This window comes from Hippoglossus stenolepis, chromosome 1 (assembly GCF_022539355.2).
Source record: "Hippoglossus stenolepis isolate QCI-W04-F060 chromosome 1, HSTE1.2, whole genome shotgun sequence".
Classification (NCBI taxonomy): Eukaryota; Metazoa; Chordata; class Actinopteri; order Pleuronectiformes; family Pleuronectidae; genus Hippoglossus; species Hippoglossus stenolepis.
In genome coordinates this window covers 30006871-30026719 of record NC_061483.1, presented here as the reverse complement: position 1 = coordinate 30026719, position 19849 = coordinate 30006871, and positions in this window count along the sequence as shown.

The following is a 19849-nucleotide window of genomic DNA, read 5'->3' as shown; positions in this document are numbered from 1 at the left end:
CAGACGATAATCTTTATAATATAAAAACATATACATATTGATAGTCATTTTCTTGAGGGCTCTGTCAGCCTTGATGAAAATTAGTTTTGCTACAGTTTTTATAGGTCTAGCATAATGTGAGTGAAAATTCATTTATGTTTTTGGTGTCTGATGGTTTTGACACAAAATAAGTGATGGCAAGGCAAATAGCACATTTTGTTAAAAAAGACAAAAGTTGGGAGGTTGGATCAAAGCATAGCTCAGTAGCTTAGTACATGGTAGATACATACATTTAGTTTAATTTGTCTGAGGTTAAGGTTTTATTTTTTCAATATTGGATCCTGTTTTGTCCCACTTCTCAAGAATCAGTGATTTGTTGAAGGAAGGCATTTACACAACACAGTGAGTCAGGTAGTTGTGGGAGGATTGATCTCACTGGTGTGACAGATGGGCTGAGTTTTTGTTTGTTGATTGAAGCAATTGTTGATTGTGTTGCTGAGTACCACTCTTTTCATTCGGCAACCCAAGAGCTTTGTATTTGACTTCATTCAAAAAACACAACAAGACAAGTTCTATTAAAAGACGTCCTTGTTCTTGTTTGTGTAGGGTTAGGCTTGGGCTTAAGGCTGGATGTCCCAGATTCCCACCACCTCAGCTGTGATGATTCTGTGTTTGGTTGTACTTTGTGTCTCTCCCCCTCCCCTTTCTGTTCTTCCCCTGCAGGTCGTGTGTGTGTGTGGCAGGGGGTGTGGCTGGCTTCCCCGCTGCAACTGAAAAGGCACACCTGCTCTCCCTCATCTCATCAACCTCTCAATAAAAGTCTGGGGTCTCGTTTATCAAACATTGTGTAGGATTCATACTAAAAGTGTACGTACGCCCAAAAGCCGGAAATGGCGTACGCCAAAGGAAATTCTGATTTATAAAACCGTGCGCACGCACACCTGAACGCAATGTTCGCTTTATAAATCACAGTCCACCTGGAAACGTTAGTACGTGGATCTGCCTCCAAATCCGCCCTCCACACGCCCACTTTCAACCATAAATGGTCAATGCAAAGCACGGCATGAATATTAAATTATGCTGCTGACCAATGGGTTTCCACCATGAGTCCTGACGGAGTCACGGCATCAAGCGATGAGAAGAGGAAGCGAAATTTTCTGACACTGACATGAGGTGTTTGTTAGTGAGGTGGAGGTGAAGAGTGATTCATGGGACAGCAGTGATGTCACTAATAAAGAAAATACACTGATACTCTGCTGCTGCTGTTAACACAGTGAGTGAGAGTGAAGACGATAGAAAGAACGGAGCCTGAAGTAAAAAAAAGATCACAGATCACAGATCAATAGAATCTATATCAGCTGATCAGACATCGCTGAACCCTCTATTCTTCCTCATCCTTCCATTCGCATGCACACATCACGCAGAACCCCGCACCAGTGTCACGGCAGTATTTATTTATTTAGAGCATCAGACCGATTCCCTCACATCAGTGGATCCTCACCTCCTCTGGGATATTATTTGGAAAGTTTCTTAATTTCTTGTAAGTGATCTCCAGGTCGCTCTGTGCACTCTGTGCGCCTGATGGCACAGTCCCGTTCACTGCAGTGATCTGATGATACATTCACAGTGTTAGAAGATATTATTAAAACCTATTAATGACTCGGCTCCGTAACTCCGCTGTTTAATGGAATCTAAACGTAATTTGCTGTAAGTTGTTTTAGATATTTTTAAATTAAAAAGGTTCGTGTGGAACAGATATGTCGCGCGAGCAAAACTAAGCTGTTGGTTTTAATGTAAATGATGAATTGTATCAATAATCTGGCTTCAGTTCACCACCTCACGTCTGCGTCACCACTTTCCCGTCTCCAAAACGTTCGTACGCATGGGTCAGAGTTTGCGTGGAAATACGCACATTTTCCCATCAAGTTTGTTTTTATAAATCCCAACGTTTGCGTGAGAAGTGGCGTACGCACGTTTCAGGCCCCGTTTTGTGCGTACGCAACGGTGATAAATGAGACCCCTGGTCTTGACTCCACTACGCTGCCAGATAATTCCATCTTGTTCGGTCGTGCATTCACATATGTTTCTCTCGGTTCTCTTGTCTTTTGTTTGAACAGCAACTAATCCGTGTTTTCCCTCCGTGTTACCCAGACCTCCCGTGTGCCTTGCTGCTCACCGGCGTTTTGTTTTTCGTGCCGTGTCTTTCCTGTTCCTGGTGTTCAGTGTCCGTGTCGTCCCGTGAGAGTTCCAGCCAGCCAGCACCCTGCCTCCACAGCCTGCTTTTCTCTACCTATTGATCAATAAACTCTGCCTTCATTCCGATCTGGTTTTGCAGTCTCTGCTTTGGGGTCCAACTAGAAACAAACCCTAACATCAGCTGCACACCTAGATCTGTTTGTCAAGAGTCCTGCTCCAGTACTTTAACATTGTTCAATGTTCAAGTTTTCAAAGTCTGTCTGTTCTAGTGTCTGCCTTGCTAGTAAGCTATATTGCTTGCCTGTACCTTAGATTCATGGTTCACTCCTGCCATACCTGCCAAGCTCAACTAGACCATCATTTGGAATGGAATCTGGCTGTTTGTATGCCTGGTTGCCCTGTTGTAACCCTCGATTGTCTTCGATTCCTAGATTCAGCCAGCCTGCCAACCTGCTCAAACTGTCTTTTGTTAGTTTTAGAATAAACACTCGTGTTCTTCTGTGACTGTCACTAAGTTCTATGTACTCTTACAGCCTTAGCAGGTAGGTCATGGGTTAGCACTAAGAGTGAGGCAGCAGCCATTATTAGTATTACTTTGTGTGTATATATATATATATATATATATATATATACAGTGTGTATTTGCTCTTCGGTGTGGTGTGCTGAATGATGCGGATTATGCCATTTTTGGTGTGCCACAGATTTATATCAGGGAATTTGTAAATATACATACACATGCATACTTTCCTAATGTATTTTATTTAGTTTTTTGTTGTTGTATGGGTTTCTTCATTTTAAAAATTAAAAACTCAATAAAAATATTGTTTAAAAAAAAAGGCAGCAGGCGTGGGTGGCTGAAAGAACGGCCCTTCTCCAAGTGTCTCATGCTTGGCATGAAACTAAAACCAATAGCTGCTCTGTCCTCACCGCTGTTTAGGCCTGTGCTGGTGGAGGGATTCTTTAATTCCCAATAACGCCACAACAGATGCAAGTGAAAAGGCAATTGAGGCAGAATGTAAAGCTCTCTCACCTCAAAGTTAATTGTGTAGATCACTAAGTAATAGGCACATTACATTCCCATATAAAAGATTGGGGTAGTCAAGGAAAGCCTGTTTTAATTGTACAACATATAACTAAACTGTAATCCAACACAGTTCTGAGCCATATGACTTGCTTTGATTTCTATTTGGTTTTAAGGTTGAATTAGTTTTATCGGCAAACATTATTATGTCAACATTAATATTTCAATGCTGAAAAACACTTACTGCCAGCTGGCTTGGGCTGCGTTTTTCATTTCACTGATCCAGATTAACCTTAGCCTTTATCAAGTGTTTAACAGCTTTGCAAGGGAACAATACATTTTGGCAGAAAAAAAAACAAAAACAGCAATGATGATAGAAATGAGTAAGCCATATCTGAGTTGTTTTAGCAATGGTGCTTTTATTTTTAGGTCTAACGTTAGAGGTGTAAACGTAGAGTTTAACCAGTGGTTCCAAAGGATTCAAGGACATGTCTCTAGCCCCTAACCCTTATACTCACATCAATCCACACACTACATCTATCTATCAACCAATTACAAGAATCTCTGTCTGGACAAACTATAATTTCAATATTAATCATATTTGAATAAAAAGGTGTCCAGTACTCTGTAGCTGCAGCGGCTGGGACTCATAAATGAATGTGACGTTGTTGATCCCGACAAAACTGCATTTGCGATGTTGGAAGAATAGGATTATATGCAACTATTTCATCTGCTTTGTCACTTTACTTTTATTAAATATAGTGGGTTGGTCTCAGGATCTTACCTATTTATCGTATGACAGGCGGTTACGTCTTCGCTCATATGAATAGAAAACAAAGCTAAAAAGACCAAAAACAAAAACTAAAGGAGGAAGATCTCCAAAGCAGCACTGACAAGAAATTGTCTGACCAAAGAAGGATGAAATTGCAATCAACTTCTTATACTAAGCTTTCTTATATAATTATCATTATATAAGTATCCAATTATGTTTAAGACTGAAAGTGTGTTTTCATTTATTTTCATTCTTGTGTTAAGATAATCATGTGTTTGTTTGAAAATCCTGGAATTGATGAAGGTTTCCATCCTTAAGTTAAGACACCAGTGGTATTAAACTCGTAACAAGTATGTGTTATGATGACAGAGAAAGAATGTCAAAGGAGAAAGATATGTTTATTGCTTATCTAGATGAAGCATTCGCTCATTTATTAATCAATCATTTATTCGTTTAATCATTTTTAATCTATTTTTATTACACTTAATCACTTTATCACTTAATCATTTATCATGTTTTATTTTGAATATGTTTCACAATCTCATTTATCATTTTATCATAATCCATTATATCATAATCATTTTTATTGGCATTTATTAATTTTTATTGTTGTATAGCTCATTTTGATTATTATTTACTTGTTTTAATGTTTTTGTAAGAAGGGTGTCAAAGTGTCTTTACTGATAAAGTCCCTCACAGTTATCCTTAAGGCCCGTGAAAAAACTGTTACCTCTGCATAGGAAAGGGAGGGGGCCCATTGTGAGTAAGGGCATCTAGAGTTCAAAAAGAAGTGTTTACATAGGTCATACGCTCTGTGACTGAGAGACAGATCTAACCAGTTTTCTAACTGGAGTTCCCCTAACGTTCCCCTGCGGTAGCACCTTTCAGAACAGGATGTTCCGGTTTTTAGTGCATCACAGTATAAGAAAAGCTGTTTCAGCAGACTCCGGCAGTCTGCAACAGACTCACACGGATTTCGAAGTTCATTACCTCAGCTCTGGAGCAAGAGATGCCAAACTCCGGCACTAGATATGAGGACTTAGAAAAAATAAGACACTCTTGCTAACCTGCTCATGGGTTAATGCCTACCTCAAAGCAACTAGCCGTGGATGCTGACCACTTAACAGCTTTACCGATGAACCTTTGAGTCAGCGTCTACACCTTCTGATAAACCATTGGCACAATAGGTTAGTAAGTCCAATAAACCTTTTAAAAAGGAAGCCCTCAGATCTAAGACATTGGTAAATAGGCTATTTATACCATAGGAGGCTAGATGGCTACTCGCTTTTAAGGCATCAAACCAGAGCTTACATAGCAATTGAGCGTGAGGCATAGTATCAGGTAAAACCCAGGATGAATGAAACCCTTTCATTTTTGATGTAAGCCGTTTTATTTTATTTTCGTAAAGGAAAACCCCTATAGTCTGTTTATAATAGGTTTTTCGTTAATAAAAAATGTTGTTTAGATAGAATCATCTGTTGTTAGCTTTTCTGTGGCACGCACCAAGCACCAACACATAGTTTTCTTCGCGAAGAGGACACCGCTACCCCCGAAGGTAAGCTCCACATATCCACACCACGGCAATATTGCTGGCGACCTTAGGGCACACACACCTCATCTCAGGGTGGAGAAGTGCTGTATGGACCTCTCCCCGGGTTATACAGGTGGTTCGGGCACCGGTATAGGCCTTTTTAGCTGTTAAAGGGTTTTTAGGCGAGGGTTTTTTATACAGTCTTATTCTAGTTGGAGACAGTGAGTCACTCGGACTCCCGTACCAAAGACAGACCTGTGAAGGGGTGTCACAGGGGGCCTCAGTAGGGGGGGTCTGAGTTGACTCACAGAGGCAAGTAGAGAGTATCACATAAGAGGGCCATCCCGCCCCTCCGTACGCCTCGGTGCTCATATGTTGCCTCAGGTCTAGAACGAGGCCAGTGAGAGAGGACGGGCGCATAGGGGTCCACATTAGCAACCAGACAGGACAGACACAAATTTGCCTTTTGAGAGGGGTTGATTCTCTCCTCTCCTCCTCGAGGCCTATGCGCCCGCTAACATAGTCCAAGAAGTCCATGAGTGCTATGAGCGGCAGATTAATGAATGTGCCATCGCCGGTGGGAAAGCCTCAGCTCTGAGGCCAGCCCGTTTAGTTAGATCCCTGAAAGCGACAACAACTGATTCTCCAGTTCTGGGTTCTTCTTACGGGTGGCACTGCAGCATTGGACTCAAATACAAGACTCAGACAAAGGTATGTTCAGAGACAAGGTTGTTTTACTAGAAAAAGGGTCTGTACAAAAAAAGCGGTCAAAAACAAGCAACAATATCAAAAAGGAGATAAACTAAGACTTGAACAGGTGTTAGAAAAAAGTACGGTACACGAAAGGCTAACAGTAGGAAAATGATGTCTGGAAGTAGGAACAAAGTTATCAACGTTCTGACAACTGCAAGAGGGGAACACACAGACTAAATACACATAAAAGTTCGCTGAACTTTGAAGATGAACAACTCTTTCTACAGCAGAGGTGAAGCAGCTTCAGAGTTCTGTGGACTGAGTCACACAACCTTAGGCACAGAATTGTGTTTCTCTGATGTTGTGAAACAAGTTTTAAAGGTAGGATTTCTGTCACTTATTGGCGTGTGTTAGTGGTGTTACACAAAGTGAGGGTAGTGTAGCTGCTGCTGGGAGATATTACTATAAGAACAAATTAAGAAAGATTCGTGGACACTGTCAACAAACTAAACTAAGCATGCAGCTGCCAACAATGCACACACAAACACACACACATAAATGTAAATGAGATTGATATGATATTGACGCCTTCTAACTAAATTGGAATCACTAGATGATATATTTATTTAACCATGTGACTATGGCAATGACAGAAATCTCACGGAGGGAAAGGACACAGGAGCCTGTTCCACTGGTGTCTGAGGTCCCTTAATTATTCACCCCTGCAGCATGGGAGCAGCATCAGCTTCAAGTTCTGTTCGTACGGTATGGAACATGCTGTATTAGACTTCTCATCTCACAAACCAATGAAAATATTCACAAACTGAACAACTAATAGAACATTAGATGGTTACATGTTTGCTTGGAAGCTGTAAAGTGTGATATGAGGCATGATCATGTTCAAATAGTCAATGTTAAGAAGACATATCAGTGTCAGCACATCAGGATCCTTCTCACAGAAAATCTCCCAGACAAATACTAGTAATAATTTGCTGCACACGTTGGGTTAATTTCTCTGTCCCGATGTGTTTTGTGAGTGTTTTGGCAGATCTGTAGGTGTGACGGGAGCTGGGATCTGTTTCAAACATTATGATAGAATCTCTCACCTAGCTCAACAGCCTTTTTCTGATGTAACTCTTGTCCATCCACACCCCAACACTCCACCCACACTTACATTTCCATGGTTGGGCAAGCCATTATGTCCCCTTCACAGTCGAACAATTGGTTTGAAAGGTCACACTATATGGCAGACAAACCAATGCTTGTCTAAATATTAATTTGATGCATGAGGCAGGACCAGGGATGATTCAGCAGCACATTCAATTTGGTATTTAATTTTCATTTAGCTGCACATTACTCAGCCTTCAAGCTCAGTATGCAGGTAAACCTGAAGTGTCACCATGGCAGTTTAAAATAAAAGGGACTTGAGATAAGGAACAAGAAGTCTAGGAAGGATTTTAAACGCATTATAGGTGAGATAATTGGATTTCTGTAAACAATCGCTGGTTTATTTTTGGAACCATGTCAAGGAGGCAACAGGAGGTTAACATCCTGAAATCCTTTGTGTGCTGCTTATGTGTTTAGCAGTGCATGAGTGGCTTTAAAGTGCAAAGTGGCCACATTTTAGAAACATCCATTAACAATGATATGGTTTTTACATTACATTACATGTCATTAAGCTGACACTTTTATCCAATCCGGGTTCAGTATCTTGCCCAAGGACACTTCGGCATGGGCTGGGATTTGAGCCGGTTGGAGGACGACCGCTCTACCCTTCAGCCACAGGTTTAGTGTTTAGTCCTTGGAAATGGGATTTCTACAACTTCAATCCAAAAAACAAAAGAGGCCAATGTGTACAAAATAGAATACTCATGCCTTTTTCCCATTTGAAATGTGTAATTCCTTTACATAAGTTCTTCCCACATGGATACAATTTCCAGAATTGGCACTGGTTCAAAATTTATACCCATTTGACACCAAAATAGTGTGGGCTCATAAAACACCAGTAAACCCGCTAAAATGGCGACTGTTTCCGAACCCATTGCAAGCAGATGAGATGTAACACATGGTCTAATTATTGCTCCCAGGAACAACCCTGCAGACTATTACAACAGAAATTTATGAAATTTTGACCTATAGTGGACCATTATATCCGGTAAGTATGGCTTTTGGGGATAAACACTTACTTTTGACTGAACTGCACTGTCACAGCATTGCCTTATTGAGCCCAAAGTTACAAACAGCCAAATTGTCAGATCCAATAGAAGTATCCAAGGTCATAAAACTGCTTTTGATTACTGTACTATTGACAAAATTTGTTTTCATATGGAAAGTTCAAATGATTCTATTTATTTTTAAGATCTTTATATGTATTTGTATTGATTCAATAAATAGGAAGAGTATTGAAGAATGTTAAGAAAGATTGCCACTTGTTAAAGAACTTATCAGTATTACCTCCCAATGAATATTTAATCTTTTAGAAAAGACATTACCTCACTAAGCCATTGAGAGCTGGAGGGGGCTTTAGTGGATTTCCAGTGAAGCAAAAGATGGCATCTTGCTAGTAAAGAGGTGAAGGCCAGAATGTCTAGTTGCTTGGAGGTGTATCGCCTATAATCTTCAGGAAGCCCAAATATAGCAATATGGGGACAGACCGTTATAGTTATTGAAAGTATTTTTTACATAGTATCAAAGTAGTTCTGCCAGAAGCAAGATAATGATGGGCAAGAATAAAACATATGGGTTAAAGGGCCCATATTTTACACCTTTCTGGGATTTAATTTGAGGTATTGGTCCCCCTAAGATGATATATCAGTGGTTTAAAATCGAAAAAACTGCTGCAATGTGTATTTCCATGTCCTCTCTTCTGCCTCTCTCTGGAGCTGCAGACAGAACAGGCTGTTTTCGCCTGCCTCTTGAGCCCCTCCTCTGATTGGCTGACTGCACTTTGAGTGACACGTGACCAGGCCTATCACCGGTCTCATTCTGGCGCATTTACAATCTCTGGCTGTAAACACAGCTGAAAATCCTGTTGTTATGTTTGCAGCTACAGAAGACCAGCCACATATTTACAGTTGGTTACAACAGGATGTTTCTGAACGGTAGTTACACCGTCTCATGTTTGTTCAAGTTTTAGCAGGACAGTCGCCAATGCAGGAGTAACGTCCCGAGTTACAGTACGGAGTTTCATCACCCACACGGCACGTCAGAAGATATAAAGGAGCGCTGGTCTCGAACAGTAATGTTCTTAGAAGAATGCACAGACACATTCTCTTCCTTGCATCCCTCCATGTTTGCAGTGTTTCTTCAGTGTTGTTTGTTGTGGTTAGCCTGTGGTAGCTAACAAGCTGCTAGCTCAGCAACATGTCTGCTTGGTGTCGTTGTGGAGGGGGTGGTGGTGGAGGTGACGGGAGCGGGGGGTGGGTCGGAGGCTGACTGGTACCGGTTGGGTGGGTTCGGAGGCTGGACTGGTACCGGTTGGGTGGGTTCGGAGGCTGGACTGGTACCGGTTGGGTGGGTTCGGAGGCTGGACTGGTACCGGTTGGGTGGGTGGGGCTGAGAGATGACTGCGATCCTGAATGACTCATACAGGGGAGGAAGTACGAAACAAGACGTTTCGATAACATATTTCTTAGAATGGACTGAGTGAAAAAAGTCTGCGGAGTGACTGTTTTCATACAGTCACTTTTGAAAGTTCCTACTGACCCCCTTCAAGTAATTACGGATAGTAAAAGCCCTGAAAATGTATTTTACACAATATGGGCCCTTTAAATTGCAGGATGAAGAATGACATTTGTCACAACAGTCAATGACATTGGGATATATTTTCGTGAGATTAGAGGGGATTAGAGCTTGGAAACTCATCCCACAATTGATTCGGAGGTGAGGAAGGAAAAGTTGGAAACAAGATTTGATACAGTGTCTGATCTGAAAAAACGAAATAGATGATAGGGAGAGAGGTAAAATTCACATGACAGGTCTTCAAAGCTCCGAAAACAACCATCCCTATACAGGTCTCTAAACAATGTCAGGCCTTTAGCGTGCCATACAGAAAAGGTGAAGTCTGTGAATGTGGGTTGGAATAAGTGATTCTTTAGTAAGGGAGCTAAAGTTGAAGCTGAAGTAAATTTGAACTGAATTGGTACCAGATCTTGAGGGTGGAAATTACCACTTGGTTATTTGTAAAGCCAGAGGGGCATGTTGGTAAGTAAAGCCGACAGAGAGGACAAGACACAAGACTGTGCCTCTAATTTACACCATTGTGGATCACTTAAATTAAACCAAAATTAATTTTTGTGGATTTGTGGTGCTCAATAATACAGTTGTAAATTGGGGAGAGATAATCCACCATTAAATTAGCATCTCTCCAATAAAGATTTGCGGATTCTGGGTGCCTGTCCACACCATAAGGAAAAATAAATAGTTTGATCAATAGTGCTTAAAAAAGCATTTTGGCAAGAATAGGGGGAGACAATGGAACAAAATCAGAAATTTGGGCATAATGTTCATTTTCAATGCATTAATTCTTCCAATCAACGACAGAGGTAAACTTCTCCATCTTTGAAGGTCAGATTTGATTTTGGACAGTAAAGGGGAGAAGTTGGCAGAAAAAAAAAAGACATTAATGTTTTGTACATTGATCCCCAGATACCGAAGCATTGATAGGATAGCAGTCAGTCTTAGAAATAATTACTTTATACCCTGAGAATGAACCAAATATCTGCAGGAAGGATAGGATAGCAGGTATAGAATGATCTGGATCTGAAACATACAGTAATAGATCATCCGCGTAAAATGATAGCTTAACATCCATGCCTGATCGAGATGGAGAGGACCTAAAATAAATTGACAAGGGTTCTATTGCTAGGGCAAATAATAAAGGTGACAAGGGACATCCCTGTCGAGTGCGTCAAAGTAAAAAAGCTGGAACGAATGCCATTGGTGGAGATGCTGGCTTGTGGAGATGTATAAAGGAGGCGTATCCACGAAATAAATATATTTCCCAGCCCAAATTTATTTAATACAGCAAGCAAGTAGTCCCATTCGACTCTGTCGAACGCTTATTCAGCATCGACAGAGATCACAACTTCTGGGGAGTTTTGGGTGGTTTTAGAATAAATAATATTTAAGGGCGTACAGACATTATAGAACAGCTGACCCCCTTTTATGAATCCAGTTTGTTCCTCTGAAACAATAGTTGGGAGAATATTTTCTAAGCCATGAGCCAGAGCCTTAGCAAGGATCTTAGCATCCACATTTATTAAGGAGGGGGTCTGTACGAGCTGCAGAGATTTGAGTCTTTATCTTTTTTTAGAAGCAGACTTATGGAGGCTTGTCTCCTAGCAAGAGGGAGAGTGCCATGCTGCAGAGTTCCAGTGTAAACAGAGTGCAATGGTGGGGCCAGTTTATCCTGAAATCTTAAAAAAAAATTCAACTGGGTATCCGTCAGGGCCAGGAGTTTTATTGTTTTGCAAAAATAGAAAGAGCAAAAGACAGAGTTAATGGAGGTAGGGTCCGTGTGCAATTTGCCAAACCTTTAATCTGAGGCCTCGCCTATAATTGCAGTTGCAACAAATGTATTGAATTTATCGTCTGACAAAAGCAAAGAGCCTCTATAAACCAGAGTACCTTGGTTGTGGGGAGCACTGAATATCCAGAGAGAGAGGGGCATGGTCAGAGATAATGATAGGATGATATTTAACAGCCATCACTTTGGAAATTAGTTTGGCATCATTGAAATAAGAATCCGAGAGAAGGACTGATACATCTGTGAAAAGAAGAAGTATTCCTTGATATGGGGGTTACGGTATCCCCAAGGATCAATGCAACTACTTTTAGACATAAAGTCAGAAACAGATTTTGACATTAACGATGGGGTCAGGGAACAGGGATTAGAGCGATCAAGTTTGGGATCAATTACACAGTTCATGTCACCGGCGAATATAAGAAAGCTGGTATTTAACGATGGAAGGCGCTGAAATAGCTTATTGATAAAGTGTGGGTTATCAAAGTGGGGTGCATAGAGATTGACTAACAAACTAGGAACATGGGACAGTGTACCTGAAACGATCTACTGTCCCTATCAGATATAACTTTGGAAGCTGATATTGAATTCTATCACCAATTAAAATGGCAACCCCTCTGGCGTTAGAATTGAAATTTGAGTGAAACACCTCAGAAACCCAGGGGCATTTTAGTCTAACCTGGTCCTTGGTACGCATGTGGGTCTCCTGCACTAACACTACATCAGCTTTTAGCCATTTCAAATGAGCAAATACTTTCGATCTCTTAACAGGCCTCCACATGCCTTTAATATTTCAACTCACAAACCTCACAGATGATCCAAAATGTTGGATTCCTGAATTGCTAGTATCAGTAGTCATCTTTTAGGTACTAAGATATAAAAAGAGAATGAGCATGGCGCTATTTGGAATAGGAAATCAGATTATACAGTAAGTAACTATAACCTGACCAGATTGAATTTTAAAAAGTGTAAATGGATTGTAGTTATATTGTTCAGGATTGCATTATTACATTTTGATTATGTCGTCAAAATATGGCAAAAATCTTGCATCAAAACTATTGATACCAGCAGTAATACAACTTTGTAAAAGTTGCTACATTTTCAACTACAAGTTTGCGTGGTGACCCAGACCTCAGCCAAGGCTAATAACATATCCAGCCATGTTAAAGAAAGTTAAAAAATGGATACATAGTCAGAAGTTTTTAGTTTTTTTTTACTGCTGATGGACAGACAGACAGACAGACATACATATAAATGGCCATGAACACAACCTCCTTATCAGAGGTAATACAATGTTAAACTTGATTAATATCAGCTGATTCTACAAAAAATGAAGTTGACTGTTTCATCCTGTGATGATGATCTTTTTCTTTTCCTCACTTAACAAATTTTAAGCTTGACCATAGCACTGCTTCCGACCCTTCTGGTATCTGTCTGAGGTAAATTGTTGGATAGCCTTAGCTACCTTTGGTGATTGGTTGAAGATGGCTTGATTCACAAAGCTAAAAATAAAAGCTCAGAAATAATATTTTCTAATATTTTCTTTTAGGTAGGTTCAGCTTAGGTTTGGCTTTTTTTGGTATAGCTTGAATTTTGTTTTAACTATATTCATCACAGTGCTCATCAGCTCATTTCACAGTGATGTGGTTGATAATTGTAGCAATGGCTTAGCTCTAAAGCGAACATGCAAATGCTGAATATGCTGAATGCATTTTATTTGGAATTAAAATATTTGGTATAAATTGCAATATTTTTCATGTTTGGTTTTGAATTAATCCAAAAAAGATTGGATTGGATTACATCTTTTGTGATCTAGTGGATTACGATACTAATTACAAAAATTGCCATGTAATTTGCTTTAAGTAAGTGACCCAATGGAAAAAACTGACGTTTTCTTATCAATCTACACTTTATCATTATCAAAGTTGAAAAACCAAATAGGTAAAAAAACAAAAATACTCTCACTTATAAAATTATTCAGACCCTTTGCTGTGTCACTCCAAACTGTGGTGTCATCCATCCTGAAATGGACAGTTTCCATACCCCACTAAAGTAAATGCAACATTTCCAATTACGTCAACAATTATGGCATTAATAAAACATCTGTGATGTACTGTGTGACAGCTGCAGAGGTTGAGTGTCATCACATTTGCGTTGTCATTCCTCTTGGTTCCTGCAATGTTGGGAATGTTTGCAATCAAGTCCAGGCTGGTAACTCTTAGAATTTGCAGTGACAGATGTACAGTATGGTTTGCATTCCCACTAGTTCCTATATATTGCTGTAATTGTGTTCAAGTCTTGAGAGTGTAACCTTCCTGTAGCAGATTGCAGGACTTGCTGGCCTCCCCAGTTGCTCATGGCCACAGCATCTAAAAGCTACACTGACTGCGTTTACTGCACCTTGGGGTTGGCTGTTGGGAAAAATAAAGTCGAAAAGGCTGTCAGAGGAACTGCAGCGTAACAAAACTGGAAGGGGCTGAAAACACACTTCCAGGAAAACTTGATTTTCTGATTATTTTCCTCTGGCAGCTGAACACTTCTGTCAGTCAAACTGAGATGCATTATTGATGGGCAATCTATCCCTGAAAATAACTTGTCACTCCATAATGAACCCATTCATGCAATGAGTTCAGCAGTCTGTGATATTAAATGACAGCTTTCCTTGGACTTGCTTAACATCTTTCATCCAAGTGGACCTCCATTATTCTGTTGACTTTCTATCAAGTCATTTAATCTGGTGTTACTTTTTAAATTGATAATCTTGATGTCTCTGGGTACGATGCAGATACACCACACTACAGACAGCATTGCTTTGACAGAACCCACATTCAGCTCTGTGTGGTGTCTGTGTCCCACTTTGTGTCGCAGTATTTAGGCCACCAGGAGCATTCAGCTGGCCAGACGTGGTCACAGCTGGCCCAGATCCTCACAAGTTACACCTGAAATGTAGCTTATTTAAAAATAGAGAATCTGTCAGAATTGTGTTAAAAGATGACAAAGATAGATAGAAACAACACATTCTTGTTTAACTGAATGCTGATGCTTAAATGCATTTCGGAGAGCTGTAACAGGCTGATGGCAGGAGTATTTTTATTAATCAATACAAAACCTTGGTGGAGATAGATAACAATCTCTGTACCGCAGGGGTCAGCAACCCTTGATAAGCGTCAATTAACGAAGTTCGAAACGGTCCAGAGTCTTTGTTAACATGTTCATTCATTCATTCATACCAGTTATACTGTTTATCCTTTGAGGCTTCTGCAAAAATAGACTAATGACCCTGGACAAGTCGCCGGTCCATCACAGGGCAAATTCTGGAGACTAACAACCATTCATGCTCACATTCAGTTATGTGCAATTGAGAGTCTTCAGTTAGCATAACCTGTGTCAACCTCCGCACCACCATGTTGCCAGTTTTTCAGTTTGGTGTTTTAATCCAATTTCTCAAAGTTTCTTCCTGTACATTGTTTAAGAAAAACATTTTATTGTACTTTTTCATATTAGCACAGACAATAATTTCATTGTTATTGCTGACGATGCCCATTGAAAGAGTCTCCTGAAAATGATAAATGAGAGATGTAGCATTAGACTCTTATTGCCTAAGAAGTATAACTTGTTACTGCAAATGGTAGCACAGAAACTGTTTCAGTTAACAGAGAAACATATGCTGTGTCGAAATCACCCACTCATGCACTAGCCCTCACGTCCTTAGAGGACTATATAGTGAGCTCATCTGCATAATTGCTTTCAAACAGTACTCATCAGATTTTCTCTGCATCTGCAATTACCTCATTATCGCAGGATTATGACATAAAAAATTGTTTTTATTTAAAGATGAATTTTTAATGAAGAAATATAGGTGTTTGGCTCAGTTTGTGCTGAAATTCGCTGCATGACATGCATGACAGATCAGACTGTTCCTGCTGCCCTCTCTCCTATCGTCTCCCCGCCACGAGCACAATGCATGAGTGTATACTTTGCTCGGTTAGTGACTATTGGTTGTACAACACTTTTCATGATGCATTGTGGGATACAAAGAGTGCACTATATAGAGTATGAACATTTTCACTAAACATTATATGGTGGACTATATAGTGATTAGTGATTGATTTCGGACACAGCCATAGAGTTGCAAATTAGAAAGAAGAAAGTTGTAGAGACATTGTACTCAAGATCCAGAGTAACTCCTGTGGTTAAGTCTTACAGCCCAGGCCGTAGTGTTTTTTTCTCCGCAATTTGTGTGTCTGTGTTTTTGGTGTGAGTGTGTGCTCTGTTCAGGAGAGGAGCTTTGTAGCACCACTGGCAGGTCTCCTCCTGATTGGCTGGATGGGCTGATTAGTCCTGGGAGCTGTCCACTGCTGGTTGGTTCCTCCGCAACATCCTGCAGCTTAAAGTGTCTGGGGTTTCCACAGCACTGCCTCAGTTCTGTCTTTGACTTCCAAACTGTTTGTGCTGTTGATTGCTTTGTGTGTTTGCCTTGTGTGTATAACCCTAGATCCAGGTAGTAAGTATTTGTGTATATACATTATTGTAAATAGTCCCATTCAATGTCCATTTGTAATTAGCACTGAAGCTGTTGGGGTGAGCTGCCTTTGTTTCTTTGTGATTTTTCTCCTGTTTTGCTGTGTCTTAGGGAGTTAGGTTTAGTTAATGTCTTTTGGTTTATTTGTTTATTTCAGTAGGTTTAACCAGCACTTTTCTTTGAGGAGATAGATTCTTTGGTTGGTTGTTTTGGCCTGGGCTCACCCTGAATAATAGTCGCTTCAGTTTACTGTCATTTTTCACTGCTTTGTGTGAGTATTACATTCCCTGTCGTTACTTTATATCAGTGTTCTGACTCTGGTTTGGGGACCGGGAAGGGAACAAGTTTTTATACTAAAAACTAAAAAGACTCAAAACAGATGATACGCATCTCAAAATAGTCGCAGTCTAAATAAATAGGTTCATATAAAGTAAATAAGTGTGGAAATGGTGCATTAATCACACAGGATTTTACTTTTACCCTCAAAAGTATGCACATAAAGAGGTGATAGCCTGTTTAATTTATTTAAACCATAACGTTTACATTCTGGTAAGAAAAAACGTTTAATCTGTGTGAATGTTTGTTTTGAACTATGGGATTGAAAGCAATTTCAATTGTATTCTACTTGTCTAAAAAGCTACCGCTCCTTATATTGTTGTTGACATCTCTAGCCATAACCTGGAAGATGAAATGAGATGATATATGTAAAAAACTAAAAGAAGAAAAAGAAGAAGAATGGCCTACATATGGCCTGAGAACGATTGCCCCCCCCCCTCCAGTTCCCATTGCTAAGTTTCCAAATTACTATTCACTTTTGTATGCAAACTACCTGAATACACATGAACAATACTTGAGGACACCTGTGCAAGGGTACAGTATGTGTTCACTACTCAAATGTATTCAGGCCACTGATGTGAAAGAGCCCTCGTGTTTGAGTTTAGTAAAAATAGCAAGAAACTGTTTGGGTTTCGACTTTTGCCATTACTCATTTAGTCCCATGAGGAGAAATTTGTTTTAAAGGGCCCATATTTTACACCTTTCTTGGATTTAATTTGAGGTACTGGTACCCCTAAGATGATATATCAGTGGTTTAAAGTCGAAAAAACTGCTGCGATGTGTTTTCCATGTCCTCTCTTCTGCCTCTCTCTGGAGCTGCAGACAGAACAGGCTGTTTTCGCCTGCCTCTTTAATAATTTATGAGCCCCTCCTCTGATTGGCTTCTATAGCTGCATTGGCCGCTATAGAAGACCAGCCACATATTTACAGTCGGTTACAACAGGATGTTTCTGAACGGTAAGTTACACCGTCCTCAGGTCTGTTCAAGTTTTAGCAGAACAGTCGGCCAATGTAGGAGTAACGTCCCGAGTTACAGTACGGAGTTTCAATGCGGAGTAACGTCTACGTGGATATGGAGGCTGGACTGGTACCGGCTGGGTGGGGCTGAGAGACGAGTGCGATCCCAAATCCCGTTTTGATAACATACTTCTTAGAATAGACTGAGTGAAAAAGTCTGTGAAAAGAGTGACTGTTTTCATACTTTCATACCTTAAAGTTATTACGGCTAGTAAAAGCCCAGAAAATGTATTTTACACATTATGGGCCCTTTTAACTATAAAATACTTTCAAAGTTTCCGTAGCATTGCACTATAAAAGTCTGGAATTTTTGGAGGAATTAAAAAGAAGAGCAGGGAAGAATAATAATCATAGTGAGTAATAGAAAGCAAATTAAATTGGCTTATTTCCCTTTGTATATTTTCCAGTATGACCTCTCCAAAGTTAATTAAAAAATAAATGTGGTGCAAATAATCTTCACACTTATGTGCTGTAAATATACTTAAAATGTCTTCCAGCAATGATGAAATGTGTTCAGGTATCCTAGGTGAAACACAATAGGGCAATATAGAAAGAAGAGAGGCATTAACAGTCAGAACAATTCGTTTTTATTATAACAATATCTTTCAGCAAACACCTGGTCCCATAATGTGCCTCAAACCTGGAGCTATTTACACTCTCCTGGTGTGCTGCAGCTCACATTCTCTGTGCTGAAGGCAGATCCAACGCAGTGGAAGGTGACAAGTGAGAAACACTGGCTCTCTGCTCAAAGGACTAACAATCTCTCTTCACTGTAGACAAGAAGCAGTTCAGATTTACAATCTTAGCATATGTGGTCTAGTACAGAGTGATGAGAATACTTAACTGGAGTGCACTGCACTATTGAGGTCTTGCAGTGACGTCACCATCAGCATCATATTGAAATGCAGAGGTGTAAATCAGATGATCACTTATTGAGGCTATTTTCACCTTATGACTAAATGTTTTAACTGAGCTTTTGATATGTACATGATATGTAATTTTGATATATTAGAAAAACAAGAAAGATACATAAATGTGATGTCTTTGCCTGCTCAGGTAAGCCCCTAAAAATTAACCAGAAGAGAAAATAGCTATGAAAAAACCTGGTTTTATACAAATGTGTTATCTATTCTTTTCTTGTCTGATACCTACAGTTCTTTCTACAATATCTGCACATGCGGCTATAACATGGTTAAGGTTATGGCGACCATGGTGATGGTACACACTTCCTCCTGCATTGGCACAAATGATTGGTATCAGACATAAACTGTGAGGGGCAACAAGGATGTAATCCCCACAAAATATCCTTTGTCGCCATGTGACTTTAGCGCGACCTTGGTGAATTCTAGGTGTTGGCTCTGTGAACAGTGCCTCCTACAGTGTATATATAATGTGTGGCTACTGTGAACAAGTTCAGGTTCATTCAGCACAATGTGCCCCACCTGTTTCCTAATTAGATCACAACAAAGCAGGTAACAGTAACCGTCTGCAGACTTAATGTGGACATAACACTGCTTTACAAACACACCAGGCAAATTCTCTCTCTCTCTCTCTCTCTCTCTCTCTCTCTGTCTCTGTCTCTGTCTCTGTCTGTGTGTGTGTGATATCAACCCTAACTTATTTAAAGTTATGATCGAGCCAACTCATTGCACTACATCTTCTTTAACAAATCTGCCGTTTCTCAAACATTGTCTGCAGGAAATATCTGAATACTGAACATGAATACTGATAAGCCTTGTGAAGTTGGTGGGTCCAAATGAACAAGAACAATGTTTTTTTTCCTGTGGAGCTTTCTCCCAAACACTAGCGCTTTTAAATGCTTACAATCCACATTACATGTTGGTGATGTTAACAGAAAGGAATACATCTTTAACAGAACTTCAAGCTGACTTCACCATGTGTTATCTATTTTTTAATTTAAGTACTGGTTTTATTTTTTATTTTATGTATTTATTCATTTATTATAGTATACACTTGTACTTTTTTAACATTGCACTTTTAATTTATTTTTAACTTACTTTAATTGGTAAAACCATGTATTATTTTATGGCTGTTTGGTTAGAAATTTATTGTATTTCCTGTATTTTTTTATATTCCTTTACCTTGGTACCATTCAAAATTAGGGTTCCACCTCAATGTGTCTCCTGAGGTTTTAAATAAATGATAATGACATGGAAATTGTGTTTGGGGTTGTATTTTTTCTTCTTTTTACAAAAAACAGTGGATATATTATAAAGATCTCCCCTCAGTTGTAAGTA